The sequence below is a fragment of the Oncorhynchus tshawytscha genome, linkage group LG07, assembly GCF_018296145.1.
Source record: "Oncorhynchus tshawytscha isolate Ot180627B linkage group LG07, Otsh_v2.0, whole genome shotgun sequence".
NCBI classification, from domain to species: Eukaryota; Metazoa; Chordata; class Actinopteri; order Salmoniformes; family Salmonidae; genus Oncorhynchus; species Oncorhynchus tshawytscha.
This window is the reverse complement of record NC_056435.1, coordinates 58465507-58480773: the sequence shown is the minus strand read 5'-3', so window position 1 is coordinate 58480773 and position 15267 is coordinate 58465507.

The following is a 15267-nucleotide window of genomic DNA, read 5'->3' as shown; positions in this document are numbered from 1 at the left end:
AGGGATTCTACAGTGTGTAGTGTATTCTACAGTGTACTACAAAATTCTATATTAAGCCCTACCCGATCGAGGGATATTACAGTGTGTAAACTGTAGTATTTTTTCATGTGGGCAATGCGGGATGAATTATTGGCCCAGTATCAGCAGCCCATATCTGGTTAGGGCTGCCCTCACTTTAACTCAATAAGCCCATACTTTGGATCTTTTATTTATTTTATTTTATTAGGATGCCCATTAGCCATCGCCAATGGCGACAGCTATTCTTACTGGGGTCAGACACATAACGAAAAAGACATTACAGGCAAATTACTTTACCATTTACATACAGTTAAAAACATTAACATGCAGTGTGTGTGTGTGCGTGTGTATCTATCAGTTACATATACATGTCAGTACAAACACACAAAAAGTAGGTCATATGGGGAGAGGTGTCGTGAGGTGTTGCTATATTTGTTTTTTTGAAAGCAGGTTTACTGTTCGCTTGCGCTATATGAAATGGAAGGGAATTCCGTGCAATCACGGCTCTGTATAATACTGTACGTTTCCATGAATTTGTTCAGGATCTGGGGACTGTGATTTAAACAGTGGAGACTGTTGAGGGGAGGACGGCTCATAATAATGGCTGGAATGGAGTCAATGGAGTGGAGTTACCATTCCATTGACTCCATTCCAGCAATTATTATGAGCCGTCTACCCCTCAGGAGCCTCTACTCAGTGGTGATTTTAGCATGTCTCACAAAAAAATGGTTTATGCATGCTAGCAAAGCCACTACACAACACAATACTAAACAATACATAAATTGCACTATAATCATGACAAAGGCTGCCCAAACTGTTAGGGCCTACAGTACATAAAGCTGTCCCAACAGCAGATAATTATTTTCAGCACCATGGAGTGAATCCTTACCACCGCTACACGCGGAGCCTTGTCTGACATTAACGAGAGAGCTATGATGGGTGTAGTCAATATAACTATTTGTTCATCACTTTTGAAATGTACAGCGACAGAATTCAGAACATGGACCGCTCTTACAGTATTCTCCCTGTACACCAAGTCAGAACCATATGATAAATATAAGAGGACAATGAAAGCTCTCTTACAACATTCGATGATGACATTGCTCTAAAACAGAATATAAGCTACATGTGCACCACCAATTCAGAACAGTAGGCTAAGTTATGAGGGGGCAGGGACCAAATTATTAGGGTGAGGCACATTGGCTACTATCAGCTTAAAAAATAACTTACACTTAGTATTACTTTCTTAGCTACAGCATACATATCTCCCTGGCATATTACATAATTTATGCAGCTGCACACAAAACATTTCTGGACTCACCGTTGTGCTTTGCTCACTTGAACAGGAAGGTGGCGTGGCGGTCCTTCTTGTGGGAAAATTTTGTCATGAAACTTTGTCATCAAAGTCTGTCAGTCTCTGGATTTGTAGTGCTTTCAAGACAACTGGGAACTCGGAAAAAACAAGGTCGAATAATGACATCAGGGATCTTCAGGTCGGAGCTATAGAAAGAGCGCCGAGTTCCCAACTTGGAATTCCAAGTTGGATGAACATTCAAAATACATTTTCCCAGTCTGAGATCATTTTTTTCCAAGCTCCCAGTTGTCTTGAACTCACTGAATTCTGAGATTTCCCAGTTCTGAGTTTCCAGTCGTTTTGAACGTGCAGAAGTCATGCTGAATTGACAGCATGGCCAATTTATTCAACCTTTTAAGCTTAGAAAAGACACCCTTAAACCCAGAAATGGACCATACACCCTCTCTACCGAATAGCATGGGAAGCAAAATAGTGACTGCTTTGCATAGTTTGCACTAGGGCACTAATTCCAACTAAACCACTCATTGTTGAATTTGCGATTTCCAACATATGTCCAATGGCCGATAAGCACCGATACATTTTATCTATAATTTATCTTCAGATGACAAGGATTGAAAAGGATTTGCCAGTAGATTTTGCAGTGACGTAGTGTCCTCATGAGTGACAGAACACTGAGCCAATCACAGCACAACTAGAGAAAATTACCAACCCCTACACTCTGTATTTTCCGCTGACTACCCCTCCACCACAGAAAACACTGAACTAGGCTGAAACACCTTCATTTTGGAGCTGTCTTACTCAAGAAAACAAAAAAGAGACCATGTTTGTATGCGGCTTTATTAACTCAAATAGTTATTTTACATTGTTTGCGCAAAACAGGCAACAAAAAATAATACAAAAATAGATTTTTAAGCTAAAATGATGGGTCGCCACTGCTAAGTTGGTGTAATGTGTAGCTTGTTCTTTATTAAATGCCTTTATTATGGCTAATAATTAGACTAAGGAAAAGCCCGTAACACTTCATTAAGAAAACACAAATAAAGTGTTACCAAAAAGTAATTTGGCACAGAGACTGTACCACAGCAAGCCACAAAATACAATTTAAGACAAGAGGTTATTTTATAGGAAATCTGATTTGTTGGTAACAAGGGCACTTTTTCAATAATGCAGTGCTCAAGGCAAGTCTAGGTCCAAGAGGCTTCTAAACAGCTTCTACCCCCAAGCCATAAGACTACTGAACATCAAATCAAATGGCTACCCAGACTATTTGCATTGCCCCCCCACCCTTTTACACTGCTGCTACTCTCTGTTATTATCTATGCATAAGTCACTTTAATAACACTACCTACATGTATATATAACCTCAATTACCTTGACTAACCGGTGCCCGCTGACATTGACTCTGTACCGGTCCCCCTGTATATAGCCTCGCTATTGTTATTTTACTGCTGCTCTTTAATTATTTGTTACTTTTATTTCTTATTTTTCTTTAGCCAAACAGCTCAGGGAATGGGGACCAGTGACCACCACATGATACTAATTTAGCCATCCGCTACATCTACTTTGTCCAGGTTAACAGAATATTTATTAGAAATGCTAATGTGTGCACTAGACGCATAGCGATGGACATTAGTCCTGCCCACAAAGGAGATTCAGAAGCGACAAACAGCTGCAGTTCAGGCTCTTCCTAGGTGGCATTTTCCATCTGTCTGAAAAGGTATAATTTTATATAAATATTTGTTTTTGAAGGCAGTCTGAGATAGCATTTAAATGAGTAGTTTTTTACATCTTGATGTTAGATTGTTTCTCACCCTGAAAGTATAGGCCCCGAGAAACAAATTAATGTTTCAGTTCTTTAAAGAGCCACCACAAACTTCAGCTAACCTTAGCCACCAAAAGCTAACAATCATCGCCGGGCTAGAGTAGGCATCGAGCCAGGTAAGGTTGGGCAGGCTCGGTGCTCAAGAGCTCCAGTGCACCTGCACGGTCCGGTCTATCCAGTGCCACCTACACGCACCAGCCCTCCGGTGGCAGCCCCACGCACCAGGCTTCCTGTGCGTGTCCAGAGCCCAGTACTCCCTGTTTCTCCTCCCCGCACTCGCCCTGAGGTGCGTGTCCTCGGCCCAGTACCACCAGTGCCGGCACCACGTACCAGGCCTACAGTGCGCCTCGCCTGTCCAGAGCTGCCAGAGTCTCCCGCCTGTCCAGAGCTGCCAGTCAGCCAGGATCCGCCAGTCAGCCAGCCTGAGCTGCCTCTCAGTTCGGAGCTGCCCCTCAGTCCAGAGGAGTTTGTTTAGTGGAGTGGGGCCCTTTAGTAGGGTTGCCAATCCTAGGTCGGCGGGGAGGGTCGCCGTTCCTAGGAAGAGACTAAAGGGGACAAAGACTATGGTGGGGTCCAAGTCCCGCGCCAGAGCCGCCACCGTGGACAGACGCCCACCCAGACCCTCCCCTATGGATTTAGGTGTGCGGCCGCACCTTTGGGGGGGTACTACTGTCACGCCCTGGCCTTAGTTATCTTTGTTTTCTTTATTATTTTGGTTAGGCCAGGGTGTGACATGGGGGAATTATGTCTTTGGTCTGGTCTAGGGGTTTTTGTATGTTTATGGGGCTGTTTCCTTTCTAGGTAGTTTGTAGGTTTATGGTTGCCTAGATTGGTTCTCAATTAGAGGCAGCTGTCTATTGTTGTCTCTGATTGGGAACCATATTTAGGCAGCCATATTCTGTGGGTACTTTGTGGGTGATTGTCTTCTGTCTTTGTGTCTTTGCACCAGATAGGACCGTTTCGGTTTTCACATTTATTGTTTTGTATTTTGTAGTGTTCTCATTTATCGTCTATATTAAAGATGTTGAACACTAACCACGCTGCATTTTTGTCCTCCTCTCCTTCAACGGAAGAAAACCGTTACAAAAGTGTTTACCAAATATTATGCATTTGATCAAGGACTGCATAGTACAGGTTTTAAACAACCTCTGCAGTAGTCAAATATCCTACAACCAAATCAATAAAGATACGTCTCGAAAACAAGACTTTTCAGAGACCAAACCACCTGAAATACATTCATAATTTGGTGGGTGCTTATATCTGTCCTATTTTACATGCACGAGTGTGTATTGATATGCATGCTTGAATTGGAAATAGTTTTTTTCCATATACCATATCTGAGAGTGGGGTCGCGAACAGGGTCTTCCATTATCAACGGCGACCCTGGCGCAATTAGGGTTAGGTGCTTTCGGCTCAGGGATTCAAACTAGCGACCTTTCGGTTACCATCCCAGCACTTACCGCTAGGCTACCTGCCGTCCTTCATGGAGATATTCAGATGAATACCCTCTACTAAACCACTTTTGCCAGTGTTACCAGCCAAACAATCAAAGCCATAGTCAAAGGTTAAGAAACAGAAAATCCAACTGAATACAAATACAGCCTCTAAAATCCCCATGCAATTTTCAAGAATCAGATTATAAATGCATTCTCTATATTAGCAGAGAAGGAATGTGATGTCACCGGGTTAAAAGGCTCTTCCCCGGGGGCATATACACAAGGAGGGAACCTAATACTGACCCTTAAAACTATCCTCCTTGCAATAACAGTATTTGAAATACATTTGAAAACCTTAGAAGTGATTTAACAGGCACTGACTGAAAAAAATTAGTGTAGCACGTGAGGTCCTGTAAATGATTAAACACAAACGCACAGTATGGAAGTTTGAAAATAAAAAGTTGGACATTTCCATGTAAAAAGCCCCATAAGCACTAATGTGAAGTTCATAGGAGCACATCAAATTTGGTGTCAAATGAAATCTAAGAGTCTATATTTGAGAAATGATGGTATACATAAGCAAAGGCTTTGATGTTTCTGGTCAAATGGATGGAAAAGTGTTCTTAGAAAACATCTAGCAGAAAAAGAGAGTGTTGACGTAAAGACTCCTGCCAACTAATATCAATATTAGTTTTTGTTAAGGGAATTTTTCTCAATAATGACTAATTATGTATACATTTCAATCAGGACTGACTAATCAGAATGCTATTATGTTACTGTATATGTACTAATCAGAATACTATTATGTTACTGTATATGTACTAATCAGAATAGTATTATGTTACTGTATATGTATGAATTTTCTTTTTAATCCTAGTACTGAATATAATGTGTGTAAATATAATCAAGAATTAGAACAATGACTGTCTGTTCCTTGGTAGAAATGAATTAACTATATCGCCAGACTGGCTAGAATGCTTATCTACACTGGCTAACCTTGGCTCAAGGCGAGGTGGGAAGGCTTGAGAACTATAGAGCCTTTCTACCAGTGTCAAGAAGAGATGGAACATTTAGAAACCGCTGACGTCATTTTCAGCTTATAACCTGTGGTAAAATGTGTAAGGAGCAGTACTCTCGTGAATAAAATCTTCTGTTTGACTTTAAGACTGGGCTCTGTCCATTTTTATAAAATAAGGGTCTTACAAATCCTTATGAATTGACAGAGTGTTACATTTTAATTGGGTGTTAAAACATAGAGCAATTTAATTCCTGCAACAGTTTTACAAAAATTATTTGCTTTCTGTATGTTCTGTAAGAAAGTGTCTTGTCATTATGTTACCAAAAAAAAACTCAGATCCTAGATATTTTCTAATTTCTCTCCCTCATGAGGGAGGATAATGACAGTTCACAGAAGTAACAAGTAAAGGTAGACCTACCAATTAGTGTTTTACTGCAAAGAATTGGGTTTATGTTTTATTAAAATGAGTAATTCTGTTACCAAATATCCCTATTCTTTGCACTTTAACAATCATTTACACCAAACATTGTGACCAAACAAATAATGACTACACATAGCATTAATTTTAAATAAAGACATCTTTATAAAATTGTTGCACATATTAATTCTACGATGTGTGCACGCTCTTAGATTTATGTTTGCAACATTATCTTAAATCAGACAAACCATTTCAGTTTCTAGCAGCTTTCCTGGTGTCTTGTGTGCAGCATGGTGGCCAGATGTGATTGTTAGAGGGCTAGCTGCTAATTGGCATGTCCTCTCATCCTGAAATGTGGGGACGTGATGGGGGGGGATTTCCCCAGTTTAAAATGTTATGCTATAATTCTATTTTTAAAATAATTATATTTCAAACTAATCATGATAATGGTAATATTTATGCTTAAAATCTTGTTTCTGATGAAAAAGAATATATCCTCAATAAAAAATGATGTGCATCTTTGTAGTCCACCTGCCTCAGATGTGGGACTGGCCACTCCCTTTATTTTCTGTGTGCTAACTTTATGACTTCAATTAACCCTTGGAGTAGTGCTGGTTCTGCTATGTAGACCTCAGTTATACATTTATCTATGTTTGAGGTTTTAGAACATTTGTACTTTTATTGATTTACAGAATTGTAAGTACTTTTTTTACTATGCTTTTTTCTCTCTCTTTGGGTAAATAAAACTCCTAATATTTGCACCCAACTCAGTTGTCTCTCGTTGCCTGCTAGGTCATCCCTTACATATGATGGCAGTGGTGGGATTTGAACTAACGCCTCCAAAGAGACTGGAGCCCATCAGGCACCAGGAAAGAGCTGCAAGAAACTGTTACTGTAATTGAATTATTCCAATATGTTTTCATTAATTGAAGTCCCTTAATCTATTTTATGAGAATTTGTAAGATTCTTGTTTGCATAAAATAGACGGAGACCAGTCTTATCAATAATAGGTAACAGAATTTATTCTCGGAGCGCGCTGCCACATTACCACGAGCAACAATTTATATACAATAACATGATGTAATTTCATTGCTTCTAGAATGAATCCCCTCCACCCGACCTAGAATTAAATGAGTTTAAAAGTTCATTCCAACTCACTAACACACTCACACAACGTAACTGAATGAACTCTTGTCCCCTCACCATTATCGATCACCACTTAGCTGACAGTTCTAATTAACAGAAAACCTAAGAATGCACTCACTGCCTTATCTAAAACACCCCAGAGCTAAGTTCCGTCGGTTCAACCATAGGTTAACGACCCTATCTGCTTACTTAATCCACAACCCATTCCTCCCTGCCTAGTTGGAATGGTGTTCATTAACTTGAATTACTCCTTGTCCGTGTCACATAATCCCTTCTTATGAACTCATATTGTTAAACAGATATAATAAATCAGAGTATAAATTTACTTAGTTGCAGTTCTATTTAAAATGAGTCTATTGTTTAGTCATTTATTCATAATATTCCTAACAGAAACTCAAATAGTAAATCATAGAAAACAGTTTGTCAGGTAAATAGTCAGGTAATGTCAGGTAATATGCAACAATTTAATAAATGAAATGAAAGCCATGCAAATGAAATGTGAAAGTGCAAAGGACAGGGATATTTAGCTGTGTGTTACATGGCCGTCACAGACACACATTGGCCGATAGGTTTGACTGCATGTGGCTCCCTCCCCACAATATGTCATACACTGCTCAAAAAAATAAAGGGAACACTTAAACAACACAATGTAACTCCAAGTCAATCACACTTCTGTGACATCAAACTGTCCACTTAGGAAGCAACACTGATTGACAATAAATTTCACATGCTGTTGTGCAAATGGAATAGACAACAGGTGGAAATTATAGGCAATTAGCAAGACACCCCCAATAAAGGAGTGGTTCTGCAGGTGGTGACCACAGACCACTTCTCAGTTCCTATGCTTCCTGGTCACTTTTTGGTCACTTTTGAATGCTGGCGGTGCTTTCACTCTAGTGGTAGCATGAGACGGAGTCTACAACCCACACAAGTGGCTCAGGTAGTGCAGCTCATCCAGGATGGGACATCAATGCGAGCTGTGGCAAGAAGATTTGCTGTGTCTGTCAGCGTAGTGTCCAGAGCATGGAGGCGCTACCAGGAGACAGGCCAGTACATCAGGAGACGTGGAGGAGGCCGTAGGAGGGCAACAACCCAGCAGCAGGACCGCTATCTCCGCCTTTGTTCAAGGAGGAGCAGGAGGAGCACTGCCAGAGCCCTGCAAAATTACCTCCAGCAGGCCACAAATGTGCATGTGTCGACTCAAACGGTCAGAAACAGACTCCATGAAGGTGGTATGAGGAACCGACGTCCACAGGCGGGGATTGTGCCTACAGCCCAACACCGTGCAGGACGTTTGGCATTTGCCAGAGAACACCAAGATTGGCAAATTCGCCACTGGCGCCCTGTGCTCTTCACAACTGAAAGCAGGTTCACACTGAGCAGATGTGACAGATGTGACAGAGTCTGGAGACGCTGTGGAGAACGTTCTGCTGTCTGCATTTCTTTGGGGGGCCGCACAGCCTTCCATGTGCTCGCCAGAGGTAGCCTGACTGCCATTAGGTACTGAGATGAGATCCTCAGACCCCTTGTGAGACCATATGCTGGTGCGGTTGGCCCTGGGTTCCTCCTAATACAAGACAATGCTAGACATCATGTGGCTGGAGTGTGTCAGCAGTTCCTGCAAGAGGAAGGCATTGATGCTATGGACTGGCCCGCCGGTTCCCCAGACCTGAATCCAATTGAGCACATCTGGGACATCATGTCTCGCTCCATCCACCACAGACTGTCCAGGAGTTGGTGGATGTTTTAGTCCAGGTCTGGGAGGAATCCCTCAAGATACCATCTGCCACCTCATCAGGAGCATGCCCAGGCGTTGTAGGGAGGTCATACAGGCACGTGGAAGCCACACACACTACTGAGCCTCATTTTGACTTGTTTTAAGGACATTACATCAAACTTGGATCAGCCTGTAGTGTGGATTTCCACTTTAATTTTGAGTGTGACTCCAAATCCAGACCTCCATGGGTTGATAAATTTGATTTCCATTGATCATTTTTGTGTGATTTTGTGGTCAGCACATTCAACTATGTAAAGAAAAAAGTATTTAATAAGAATATTTAATTAATTCAGATCTAGGATGTGTTATTTTAGTGTTTCCTTTATTTTTTTGAGCAGTGTATAATATAACTTACAGTACTATTTTCATAACCTTATCTATCCTACCCTGTCTTTCTAAGGTCTTCAAAAGCCAAGTTAACAAACAGATTACCGACCATTTCGAATCCCACCGTACCTTCTCCACTATGCAATCTGGTTTCAGAGCTGGTCATGGGTGCACCTCAGCCACGCTCAAGGTCCTAAACGACATCATAACCACCATCGATAAGAGACATTACTGTGCAGCCATATTCATCGACCTGGCCAAGGCTTTCTACTCTGTCAATCACCACATTCTTATTGGCAGACTCAACAGCCTTGGTTTGTCAAATGATTGCCTCGCCTGGTTTACCAACTACTTCTTTGATAGAGTTCAGTGTGTCAAATCGGAGGGCCTGTTGTCCGGACCTCTGGCAGTCTCTATGGGGGTGCCACAGGGTTCAATCCTCGGGCCGACTCTCTTCTCTGTATACATCAATGATGTTGTTCTTGCTGCTGGTGATTCTCTGGTACACCTCTACGCAGACGACACCATTCTGTATACTTCTGGCCCCTCTTTGGACACGGTGTTATCTAACCTCCAGACGAGCTTCAATGCCATACAACTCTCCTTCCGTGGCCTCCAATTGCTCTTAAAAGCAGGGAAAACTAAATGCATGCTATTCAACCGAACCCTGCCCGCACCTGCTCACCCGTCCAGCATCACTACTCTGGACGGCTCTGACTTAGAATACATGGACAACTACAAATACCTAGGTGTCTGGTTAGACTGTAAACTCTCCTTCCAGACTCACATTAAGCATCTCCAATCCAAAATTAAATCTAGAATTGGCTTCCTATATCGCAACAAAGCATCCTTCACTCATGCTGCCAAACATACCCTTGTAAAACTGACCATCCTACCGATGCTCAACTTCGGTGATGTCATATATAAAATAGCCTCCAACACTCTACTCAACAAACAGGATGCAGTCTATCACAGTGCCATCCATTTTGTCACCAAAGCCCCAAACACTACCCACCATTGCGACCTGTACTCTCTCGTTGGTTGGCCCTCACTTCATTCTCGTCGCCGAACCCATTGGCTACAGGTTATCTACAAGTCTCTGCTAGGTAAAGCCCCGCCTTATCTCAGCTCACTGGTCACCATAGCAGCACCCACTCGTAGCACGTGCTCCAGCAGGTTTATCTCACTGGTCACCCCCAAAGCCAATTCCTCCTTTGGTCATATTTCCTTCCAGTTCTCTGCTGCCAATGACTGGAACGAACTGCAAAAATCTCTGAAGCTGGAGACTCATATCTCCCTCACTAGCTTTAAGCACCAGCTGTCAGAGCAGCTCACAGATCACTGCACCTGTACATAGCTCATCTGTAAACAGCCCATATATCTACCTACCTCATCCCCATACAGTATTTATTTATTTATCTCGCCCATTTGCACCCCAGTATCTCTACTTGCACATGTAACGGATGTGAAACGGCTAGCTTAGTTAGCGGTGCGCGCTAAATAGCGTTTCAATCGGTGACGTCACTTGCTCTGAGACCTTGAAGTAGTGGTTCCCCTTGCTCTGCAAGGGCCGCGGCTTTTGTGGAGCGATGGGTAACGATGCTTCGTGGGTGTCAGTTGTTAATGCGTGCAGAGGGTCCCTGGTTCGCACCCGGGTATGGGCGAGGGGACTGTCTAAAGTTATACTATTACACACATTCATCTTCTGCTCATCTACCATTCCAGTGTTTAAATTGGTATATTGTAATTACTTCGCCACCATGGCCTATTTATTGCCTTGACTAGTTATCTTACCTCATTTGCACTCACTGTACATAGACTTTTTGTTTTCTTTTGTTCTGCTGTATTATTGACTATGTTTTGTTTATTCCATGTGTAACTCTGTTGTTGTATGTGTCGAATTGCTATGCTTTATCTTGGCCAGGTCGCAGTTGCAAATGAGAACTTGTTCTCAACTAGCCTACCTGGTTACATAAAAGGTGACATTTATAAAAATATATTTTTTTTAAAACATACTACTTTCATCTGAAATCAATTGCAATTACTGTAGTAATTCTGAATATACATTAAATATATCGATGTGATTGCAAATAAGAAATGTTATTTTGTAACCGTGTCAAATCCACTTATGTAAATTGTCATAACACATACCAGTGTAACAGGGTGGATAATCCCTGTTACTGATAGCCTGTTTAAGTATTTGTTAGGACAGCCATTCTGTGTTGAATGTGATCGGTATTCCATTATGTTTGTAGATTAATAATCTGATTGAGCACACCTGTGCACCTCCCTGTAAATGAGGGGCACATCGTGTGCTCTGAGCGCAAGTTCGCAAGTTTGCTGTCAGTGTTTTATCACGCTTTCGGCGCCGACAGAGATGGCCGCCTCGCTTCGCGTTCCTAGGAAACTATGCAGTTCTTTGTTTTTTTACGTTTTATTTCTTACATTAGTACCCCAGGTCATCTTAGGTTTCATTACATACAGTCGAGAAGAACTACTGAATATAAGATCAGCGTCAACTCACCATCAGTACGACCAAGAATATGATTTTCACAAAGTGGATCCTGTGTTCTGCCTTTCAACCAGGACAATGGAATGGATCCTATGCGGCGACCCAAAAAATGACTCCGTAAAAGAGGGAAACGAGGCGGTCTTCTGGTCAGACTCCGGAGACGGGCACATCGTGCACCACTCCCTAGCATTCTTCTCGCCAATGTCCAGTCTCTTGACAACAAGGTTGATGAAATCCGAGCAAGGGTAGCATTCCAGAGGGACATCAGAGACTGTAACGTTCTTTGCTTCACGGAAACATGGCTCACTGGAGAGACGCTATCGGAGGCGGTGCAGCCAGCTGGTTTCTCCACGCATCGCGCCGACAGAAACAAACATCTTTCTGGTAAGAAGAGGGGCGGGGGCGTATGCCTTATGGCTAACGAGACATGGTGTGATGAAAGAAACATACAGGAACTGAAATCCTTTTGTTCACCTGATTTAGAATTCCTCACAATCAAATGTCGACCACATTATCTACCAAGAGAATTCTCTTCGATTATAATCACAGCCGTTTATATCCCCACCAAGCAGACACATCTATGGCTCTGAACGAACTTTATTTGACTCTTTGCAAACTGGAATCCATTTATCCAGAGGCTGCATTCATTGTAGCTGAGGATTTTAACAAGGCTAATCTGAAAACAAGACTCCCTAAATTTTATCAGCATATTGATTGCGCAACCAGGGGTGTAAAAAACATTGGATCATTGTTACTCTAACTTCCGCGACGCATATAAGGCCCTGCCCCGCCCTCCTTTCGGAAAAGCTGACCACGACTCCATTTTGTTGATCCCTGCCTACAGACAGAAACTAAAAAAAGAAGCTCCCACGCTGAGGTCTGTTCAACGCTGGTCTGACCAAGCTGACTCCACACTCCAAGACTGCTTCCATCACGTGGACTGGGAGATGTTTCGTATTGCGTCAGATAACAACATTGACGAATACGCTGATTCGGTGAGCGAGTTCATTAGAACGTGTGTTGAAGATGTCGTTCCCATAGCAACGATTAAAACATTCCCTAACCAGAAACCGTGGATTGATGGCAGCATTCGCGTGAAACTGAAAGCGCGAACCACTGCTTTTAATCAGGGCAAGGTGACTGGTAACATGACCGAATAAAAACAGTGCAGCTATTCCCTCCGCAAGGCTATCAAACAAGCTAAGCGTCAGTACAGAGACAAAGTAGAACCTCAATTCAACGGCTCAGACACAAGAGGTATGTGGCAGGGTCTACAGTCAATCACGGACTACAAGAAGAAAACCAGCCCAGTCACGGACCAGGATGTCTTGCTCCCAGGCAGACTAAATAACTTTTTTTGCCCGCTTTGAGGACATTACAGTGCCACTGACACGGCCTGCAACGAAAACATGCGGACTCTCCTTCACTGCAGCCGAGGTGAGTAAGACATTTAAACGTGTTAACCCTCGCAAGGCTGCAGGCCCAGACGGCATCCCCAGCCGTGCCCTTAGAGCATGCGCAGACCAGCTGGCCGGTGTGTTTACGGACATATTCAATCAATCCCTATACCAGTCTGCTGTTCCCACATGCTTCAAGAGGGCCACCATTGTTCCTGTTCCCAAGAAAGCTAAGGTAACTGAGCTAAACGACTACCGCCCCGTAGCACTCACTTCCGTCATCATGAAGTGCTTTGAGAGACTAGTCAAGGACCATATCACCTCCACCCTACCTGACACCCTAGACCCACTCCAATTTGCTTACCGCCCAAATAGGTCCACAGACGATGCAATCTCAACCACACTGCACACTGCCCTAACCCATCTGGACAAGAGGAATACCTATGTGAGAATGCTGTTCATCGACTACAGCTCGGCATTCAACACCATAGTACCCTCCAAGCTCGTCATCAAGCTCGAGACCCTGGGTCTCGACCCCGCCCTGTGCAACTGGGTACTCGACTTCCTGACGGGCCGCCCCCAGGTGGTGAGGGTAGGCAACAACATCTCCACCCCGCTGATCCTCAACACTGGGGCCCTACAAGGGTGCGTTCTGAGCCCTCTCCTGTACTCCCTGTTCACCCCACGACTGCGTGGCCACGCACGCCTCCAACTCAATCATCAAGTTTGCGGACGACACAACAGTGGTAGGCTTGATTACCAACAACGACGAGACGGCCTACAGGGAGGAGGTGAGGGCCCTCGGAGTGTGGTGTCAGGAAAATAACCTCACACTCAACAAAACTAAGGAGATGATTGTGGACTTCAGGAAACAGCAGAGGGAACACCCCCCTATCCACATTGATGGAACAGTAGTGGAGAGGGTAGCAAGTTAAGTTCCTCGGCATACACATCACAGACAAACTGAATTGGTCCACTCACACAGACAGCATCGTGAAGAAGGCGCAACAGCGCCTCTTCAACCTCAGGAGGCTGAAGAAATTCAGCTTGTCACCAAAAGCACTCACAAACTTCTACAGATGCACAATCGAGAGCATCCTGGCGGGCTGCATCACCGCCTGGTACGGCAACTGCTCCGCCCACAACCGTAAGTCTCTCCAGAGGGTAGTGAGGTCTGCACAATGCATCACCGGGGGCAAACTACCTGCCCTCCAGGACACCTACACCACCCGATGTTACAGGAAGGCCATAAAGATCATCAAGGACAACAACCACCCGAGCCACTGCCTGTTCACCCCGCTATCATCCAGAAGACGAGGTCAGTACAGGTGCATCAAAGCTGGGACCGAGAGACTGAAAAACAGCTTCTATCTCAAGGCCATCAGACTGTTAAACAGCCACCACTAACATTGAGTGGCTGCTGCCGACACACTGACACTGACACTGACTCAACTCCAGCCACTAATAATGGGAATTGATGGGAAATGATGTAAAATATATCACTAGCCACTTTAAACAATGCTACCTAATATAATGTTACATACCCTACATTATTCATCTCATATGCATACGTATATACTGTACTCTCTATCATCTACTGCATCCTTATGTAATACATGTATCACTAGCCACTTTAAACTATGCCACTTTGTTTACATACTCATCTCATATGTATATACTGTACTCGATACCATCTACTGTATCTTGCCTATGCTGCTCTGTACCATCACTCATTCATATCTTTATGTACATATTCTTTATTCGCTTCCATTGTGTATAAGACAGTAGTTTTGAAATTGTTAGTTAGATTACTTGTTGGTTATTACTGCATTGTCGGAACTAGAAGCACAAGCATTTCGCTACACTCGCATTAACATCTGCTAACCATGTATGTGACAAATAAAATTTGATTTGATTTAGAATTGTTTGTCGAGCATCATTGTTAAAGCCCCCATGCAGTCCTTTTAATTATATTTTTAAATCATCACTCTAATAAATCAATGTTTATTTCATTTAAATAACTTAAAATATATGTTTAATTATTTATTTCCCTGAGCCTCAGTTTGCCATCACAATGCTCA